The sequence below is a fragment of the Drosophila subpulchrella genome, chromosome X, assembly GCF_014743375.2.
Source record: "Drosophila subpulchrella strain 33 F10 #4 breed RU33 chromosome X, RU_Dsub_v1.1 Primary Assembly, whole genome shotgun sequence".
In the NCBI taxonomy this organism is placed as follows: Eukaryota; Metazoa; Arthropoda; class Insecta; order Diptera; family Drosophilidae; genus Drosophila; species Drosophila subpulchrella.
The window spans coordinates 18,273,566-18,282,185 of NC_050613.1; the positions used below are offsets into that span (position 1 = coordinate 18,273,566).

Here is an 8,620-nt window from a genome sequence, read left to right on the forward strand (position 1 = left end):
GCAGCCAGCGAGTGGAGAGTGAAAGTTGCTCCTTTCTTTCATTCGGTGCCATTTGTTGTATGTATCCGGCAGATACATAATATATATAGATAAAGATATATATATATATATAAAGTGCACTATATGTGTGGCTGCATATATCGGTGGCAAAGTTTTCAATTTCGCTTTCAGCATAAATATGCCAGAGAGAAGTTTGCTGGCGCTCTTTCTCCTTTTGGCCCGCTGGCTGTTTGTCTGCATTATGACCCACTTAAGTGGCTTTATGGCGAAGGTTACGAAACTTTGACTAGACGCCCCAAACACCACCTCCTTTATGCCCCCCCCCCCCCCCCCCCCCCTGCTATCAGTCGAAAAAGTTTTTAATTTGATTTAATGGGTTTTAATTGCCGGCGCTTGGCAACTTCTCAAGTGTGTTAATTAATTTGCCTGTTTCCGGACACTTCCGCAAATACCACCCCCTCTACCCGCTCCTCAAAAAAAAGGAGGGGGCACTAGTAGCACATGTATCTGGCAGATACATCAACTATCTTTGCATGCCTTGTCATCACCAGGAACAGAAGCCTGTCAGTCATACCCACACAAATTGTTATTTTTGTCTATACAAAACACCGAAGCCCCCCTCTGCCTTCTTCAGGTAAATACCAAATATATATATACACTGAATCAAATATATATATATATATATATACTCTTAATAAAACTGTCAATCAAGCGGCACAGCAGAGCGACCAGGCCGAAATGCCAACTAGAACGACATTTAGATAGAGCCAACAAGACTGTCAAAGGTTTTCCCAGCTGGCACCGAACCCAAGCGAACCATTCCGCGCCCCATTGCCAAAAAGCTGCCAAAGTTAAGCTCCACAAATTATGTCAATAAACAAAAAAATTATGGTGAATGTTTTGTAAAGTGACACGGGGAAAACAAATTATTTGCCGTGGCCATTTTGATTTTAGTAATAAATTCAATTGCCTCTTACCATCTCATTTTTAAAAAACAACTTAAGCCCAATTTTAATTATTAATAAATATATAATAAAAATATAATAAACTGTCGTTATAGGGATAATAATTTTATTTTCTTCTTTCTTTATTCATTAAGCTATGAGAATATATTTTAATAATATGCTTTTAACGCCTCTTACCATCTCTTTTTTATAAACATCCTTATAGCTCATTGAATTGGAACCTAATTTTAAATATAAATGATATAATATCCCTCTGATTATATATATATATATTTTTACTGTCGTTTAAGAACAACATTTTGTTATAAAATTTTATATTCTCGTTTCATTTAGGCATGATAGTATATATTAACTTTCTAAGTATATTTGCTCTATTTTACAATATGTAAATTTTTATTGATACATTTGGTAATATATATATATTAGTTTTTATAGCTTTATCAAATAAGGTTTATTATTTCATTTAGCTATGAGAATATATATTTACTTCCTCAGTGTATTTGCTCTTTGTTAACTCATATCAATCAATTTATAATAAATATCTATTTAAATGATTTATTAAACCAATATTTTTCAATTACCAGAAATCGTAGTATATTTTTCCAAAAAAATACTGACAATTTCTGATGCATTTTCCTATTCCAGAATTTCGAAACCTCTGCCGATCAATGGGTAAAAAAAGTCAACCTGTCACAAGGTCCAAGTCTGAAAGTTCGATTTCGAGGCCATTCGAGGGGCTTCGAAAAGGGGAAGCGGGTCCCGCCCTTTGATTTGTTGCTTATGTCATTTGGCAAATTGATTTCATTTGAGGACACCTGACAGGAATGCACGCCTCCCCGATTTCTTGATGTTTGTTTAGCGTCAAGTGAAAGTTTTCTTTGTGTTATTTTCCCATTCAATTTCCCAAGGGGCAGGGGTTGGGCTAAAAGGCTTTTATTCAAATCTTTTATTTTCCTTGCGGGTCTTTCAGTTGTCAGCAACATGTTGGTAGCAGCCAGGCTGACGCTAATTAGACACCCAGGATGTGTGTGTGAGTCCGTCGATTCCACTGGCTTATTAATGGCTGGGAGTAGGGATGACACACACGATCGATAAGTATCGGAAATTAATCGAATTGAACTCAAAAGTGGTTTTTGAACATATTTATGCTTATTTGTTTTCTATTTTAACCTTAAATGTTCTTTAAAAGTGGTTGTTTAATCCAAGAATGATGTTGAAATTGTAGGTAAATTAAAAAAAATTAATTGTTGAAGTTAAAAAAAATTATACTTTCACTGTAGCTTGGGTAATTTAATGATATAAGATAATTTAAAAGTTTTTTGTTAATAAAGTGTTGAGCTTTTTAACATTTAAACAATATATTAATAAATGTTTTTCGTAATAGTAAATCTATATTTTAATAAATTTTAAGTAAAAGTTATCGATACTTTGATCAGTACTATCTTACTTTATTTTCGATATGTATATGTACAGCTGCAATTAAATTAAGAAATATATATAATTCTCAAGTAAATAAGGAAAAAAGTATAAGGAAAACAAAAATTTTGTTTATAAATGCAATACTTTCGATATTTATCGATCCGATATTTGCGATCACCTAGGCTTCTTGCAACGATGCAAGTTTTCCTAGTGCAGGGGCGTCGGAAAGGGGGGGCTAATTCACTTGGCAGACGTCGGCAAATAACAAAAGGCTAAATTTTTGTACACCGGCAACATGTTGCCGGCAGGTTGTTGCTGCCGTTGCTGCTGTTGCTGCTCCTTTTTGTCGTCTTCATCTGGTTTTGTTGCCCTGCAGCGGCGGCATGTGAACAACACAATGTGTCATGTTGTTATTGTCGTTGTTGCTGTTGCTGTTGCTGCTGTTCATTTTGTTGTTGTTCGCGCAATCGATTTGTTGTTGGTGTTCAATTAATTGTACTCAAACTCAATGCCAATGTTGCCGGCTACTGTTGCCGCTGCTGCTGTGGATGTTGCATGTTGCATGTTGACCATGTTGCTGGCGCCAATCGAGGATCGTTGAAGCGAATTGAAAGCGACGGCGGCATTTTAGATAGAAAGAGGGATCAACTCCCCCCTTTGAATCGCCCCCTCCTCAGATTAGCATCGGCATATCGGGCAGCCAACAACAAATTGCAATTTATATAGAAAAATAAATTTGTACTATTGCCGGATTCCCGGGCATTGTTGCCGGGTGGTCTTCAAAATGTTTGCTTAATTCCCAGATGTCCCGTCATTGTTAAGTTTTTTTATTTGTGATTGGAAATCTGCTGAGGATTCTTTTTGGTTATAAGATACGTTAAGCTTTATAAATATCTTAAGGTGTAGGTATGACAATTATACTCAGTTAATTAAATATAAGAATTCTGAGAATTGGATTTGATTATTATTTATTTAAAAAATTTTTAGGACCTATTCTAAAATAAAAAACCAGTTCTAAATTCAAGAATAAAAAATTCGTACTATTTCTTCTTGATATTAAAATTTGTTTCTTTTTATAATAGACTGCACTTATTGTTTTTATAAATATTATTATAATTTTAATTTAATTGAGTACTCATGACAAAACTTTGATTTCCATTGATCTTTGAGGGCCGGAACCCAAGATTCCTTGCCTCGAAGTAATCCTCAGGACCCACCGAACCAACCTCCAACCAAAGACAAGCCGCAAATGGAAGATGATTTTTAATTAGCCAGCAACAAGAGGCGCCAGACAAAGAAAATCCCGAAAAGGATGTCCAAAATCAGACAACAACAACCACAACGGGGCATAAATGTGAGGGGGGTTTTTTTCGAAAGGGGGGTAAGTGCCCCAAAATGCTGGCGGCAAAATGAGGCGACGAAACACGAACCAAGACAAAATGCGCGGATTTCTGGAAACACCCCCAAACCTCCGACTTCAGAGCCAGAAGACAACTTCATTTTTGTTGTTCCACGGTGTCTGCCGCAAGCAGGGGCGTCGGTGGGTTAAGGGCATTGTGGCAGGGGGGGTCATGCAAAAGTGTTAATGGCGGCTAATAAGGCGAGGCAAAAAGGACGAACGGCTGGCGGCACAAAGACAGAAAGGCGGAATGTCGCCGAATGACATTAACAAGCGTGATAACAAAAAACAAAACCAGAAAAACATAACAAAAATATAAGGAAAAAAAACTAACAAGATGAAGACGTTGCAAAAGGGCGTTAAAAAAATAAGAATGGAAGAAAGCTTTAGGGAGGGTGGCTAAAAAACGAAGAAGGAGCGCCAGCAGGAGGTGTCAAAACAACAAAATCTAGACACAACTTAAGGCCAACAAAGGACACAAAGCGGGCGTTTTTTGTATCGCACAAAACACCACAGAACATGACCCACTCCGCTCTTCTTAGGTTTTGAAATAAACTCTATTATATAAACAATAATATTAAAATATTATAAGGACAAAGATCCCTGAAATACAGTTTTTTTTCAATATAATAATTATATCAAAATGTCTCATTATATAAGAATGCATTTTATATTTTATTTATATTAATTTTTATAAGTAAGCCTACAGTGTACAAATAAATAAATATTTTATTTGTAGATAATTATCAAGATCATATTTTTCTCACGTACCTATTGTTTATGTTTTAAATATTACAACATATAATTGCATATTTTAACAAATCAAACATAGCTTAATTTATTGTTTTAATGCACAAAATGAAAAGTAGTAATATTGACTCATTAACAAACTTAAATCTTATTTAATTATATTTCTGTTGAATTTCTTTCAAGTTGCTTCTTCTGTTCACTTGCTTTTATTTCTTCCTGTGAATTAAATAGTTTATGAACATTATAATACTTACATATATACATACCTGGATTTAAAATTAGATAATTTCATAAAACAAATTTAAAAGTTACACAAGTTTATTTAAGATTAATATTTGGTTTCATTTCATTTTACAAGAAATCCAATTATATCTTAACTATATTATTCTTATAACCCTGGATTAAAAGTTATAATATTTCAAGTAGCATAAACAGAAATGCATTAAAACAAATTGTAATTTAAAAGTTTCGAATTAATTTAACAGTTTCATAGAAGTATTTATGTTTAGTAATTCATATTTATTCATTGTAAATTAAATGAATTTAATTGTTTCAGAACCTTTATCCGTGGAATAAAAATTAGAATATTTCATTAAATTAAATTGTAGCTTAAAAGTTCCCATTTAAAAGTTCCATTAGTTTATTTAAGCCTTAAAATCAGCCAGATATTTCCGCCTCCAAATGTCCGAAGACGAGAATCCTTCCTCCAGGAGTTAAGCAGAGGAGTTGTGGAATCCTGAAGGGAGTTAAAATGGGGGGGAATGAGTGAAGTGAGGCAGCTTTAGACAGCTTCGGCTGCATAGTTTCAGTTGCCTCTAATTTAACGGCAGAGTAAGCCGAAAAATACGGCAAGAGGCGGCAGACAAAACATTTGGCAGCTGCCAAGACGTCCTCAACAGCCATCCAAGAATCCCCGAGCCGACAGCCAGCGATTAAGAAGATAAATGATTATTTTGAGCAATGCCAAAATAATAGACACCGAAGGCTGCCAAGGAGGCCGGGCCTTAAATTTCTAATTAGATGCGATGCAAAATGTTTGCCGCTCCGCCAGCCACTTGCAGTACACTTATTGATTATTTTCCCCTCGAAAAGCCCCTCCCTTTTGGACATCGAAATGTTTTTGAACCCGAAAAAGAGCGACGCACTTCAGAAGTCAAAGACAAAATTCAGAGGCCGTAGACCTGAAACCGGCTGCCCTTTTTCTGTATATATAAATATCTGACAAACATATATACCTTCGTATTTTCATTGTCAAGGCTAAACGCAGAGTGACGCCCTCAACACGCATTTGTATCCGCTAGCTACAAACGCAAAACTTTGAGATACATTGGATGAAAACTTAATACACTACTGGCATTAGTTCGTGTAGGTGGGGTTTTCTAAAAATATATTTTTATCCAAGCATAAATCCTTTAAAAATGTATACTTTTTATTTAATAATATAAAAAAATATGTATTTGTTTATTGTTAGTTAATCAAAAGAAATTATATAGACTATTACTTTACACTCTTTAATTAATCCATGCAGATATATTTATTTTCAAATTGAGTATAAGTATAATCATTTTATTTTCTATTTTATCAATTATCAAATATTACAACGTTCAAAAAAATAAAAATGTATTAAAATACTTTTACTGATAAATACTAAGTACAATGTACTTATAATTAGTTTATAGTCTTTATAAATATAATCGTAGGAATTACAATGTTTTGCAAATAATTGTATATTTCCAAAGCTCTACCAAAATCATTGTACCCCCAATAAAAGTTTGTTCCTGCAGGGTATTATCAAACACACATAAGAGTGCGTAGAGCATTGAACTTGGCCCAAGTTGAGTCAACTTTGTGCGTGTATCCAGCGGATACATTGAACCTGCGCAGCCCCCAATATCCCCAGCCCCCCCCCCCCCCCCTTTCATAACCCACCACCCCCTGGGAGGCCAGAATAGTGAGACACTCGCCGCTAACGGCGCTTTCTTTTATGATTTTTAATTAATTTTTATGTGCCAACACACCGAGAGCGAAAATTAAAATAAAATAAAACCGAAAATCTTGTTAGCCAAAAATTAAAATTTAAGCAAATTTGATAGATAGTTAGATGGATAGATAGGTTTATAGAGACAAGCACAGCTGCCCACTAAGGGGGCTTGCAAAAAAAATACCCAAAAATAAAACCTAAAAACAGAGTAGAGCAACCAAGTCAATGAACCAAAAAAGGTCAAGATGTTTGCAAAAATCTTTTTTGCCCATCGCCAGCTTAATTTGTTTTTGGCAGGTTTTTAATTTCGGCTTGTCTTGCTTTCTATTTCCCTGCGTAGCATATTAGATCTAATGTTTCTGGGCACCGATATCAGCTGAAAACTGCTCAAAAACTCTGCAGTGATAAATTATAGACAAAATATTTCCCCATTTCGGTGTGTTTTGGCGATTGTCGTATCAATTTGGGATCTGAATGCTGGTGGCCAAACCCAAAAATTTTCTTGTAATCACATCGGTTGATATATTTTTCGAACAACCTGGGTGTTGTGAAAGTCTGCTGCTGATCGTGCGATAATTGCACAAATATGGTTGTTTAACTTTTGTGCAAATTGTCGGTGCTAAGATCAAAACTAATAAAAGCATTCGCAAACAAATGGCAGCAATCTTTTCATTTTCCATCTTGATTCATATGTTTATTTCACAAAGAAATTTGATATTTTCAGCTTATTTAATACACCAAAGTTTAATGAATATACATAAGTATGAAATTTGTGCAAGTCATTTATTTTAAATATGTTATTATACAACGAAGCTTAATGAATATTACACGTAATCAATAAATGTTATAACTTACTGTCTTGAATTAATCAAAGTACCCCGATTATTTTGCACTGATCTTTAACCAAATATTTAAATAAATAAAATAGTAAAATCATGAGTATACCAAAAAGAAATAAGGTTACCTCAAATTAATTTAAGAAATGCATAATAAGCTTAAAATTTTCCTGAAATGTATTTTTTTAGGCCAATAACAATTCATGTTTTAGGTAAATTTCTTGAAGTACTAAAAAAACCGAAACATTTTGCTCTGATCATAATTTTAAATAAATATTTTAATCACGTGTAAAATGAAAACAAAATTAAATAAGCCGAAGTAAAGCTAAAAACTTTATAGATCCAGTTCCATAGATTTAGCTTCATAGACCTTATGGCCTTTATCATCGGCAATTTATTGCTTACGCAGCTTTTTTTTTTGTATCTAAAAATAGAAACCCCTCAACAAAAATAACCAAACTTGTTTTGTTGGTAGTTTGGCGACCAGAGATCATTAAGCAGTCGTGGCCGAGCGGTTAAGGCGTCTGACTAGAAATCAGATTCCCTCTGGGAGCGTAGGTTCGAATCCTACCGGCTGCGGTGATAACGAATTTTTTTTAATTTCCACTAAAAGTTAGTATATCTGAAAGTGGAATACACCTCATAGTATCTCCAATGGCTTACAATTTTAAGTTTACTTTATACATATATCATATCGTAATATTGCTTTTAAACATTAAATATTTATTTGTAATTAAATAAGATGGTTAAAATAAAAGATCTTATTGAGTAGTGATACTATTAAGAAACTACAATATTCCTTATGCAGAGTCCAAACATTTTTTTTTAGATTTTGTTGTCATTAATATAAAATCATAAATATATTTATTTTTAAAAAAGAGGTACCTTTTTATGGCAATTTATAGATCGATGGTATTTTTGTCAGAGCCGTTGAATTCGGGTGATTGGGCCATGGGTGTCAGCCAAGCAGTCGTGGCCGAGCGGTTAAGGCGTCTGACTAGAAATCAGATTCCCTCTGGGAGCGTAGGTTCGAATCCTACCGACTGCGGTTTGAAAAATATTATTTTTATATTTATTAACCTTTTTTGAAGATTTGTATACTTAGACTTTTTATAATACCTTTTAAAAATTGTAAAATTCTTTATTGCTCATCGGGCATCGTTGAACTTATTGGCTGTATGCAAATTTAAAGCTACAGTTCAAGCAAAAAGCACACCCTCGAATCGGCACTGTAATTAACCCCATATTGATTGAATCTTAAAGGCGTTTA

The 8,620-nt window shown here is 34.2% G+C and overlaps 2 non-coding genes across 2 annotated transcripts; both read left to right on the forward strand.

The window, feature by feature from the left end:
• The first annotated feature begins 7,847 nt into the window (after positions 1 to 7,847).
• Trnas-aga lies at positions 7,848 to 7,929 on the forward strand. Its single transcript has one exon. It is a non-coding gene; the product is annotated as a tRNA-Ser (tRNA).
• Positions 7,930 to 8,316: 387 nt separating this feature from the next.
• On the forward strand, positions 8,317 to 8,398 carry Trnas-aga. The gene has a single exon. It is a non-coding gene; the product is annotated as a tRNA-Ser (tRNA).
• Positions 8,399 to 8,620: the final 222 nt, after the last annotated feature.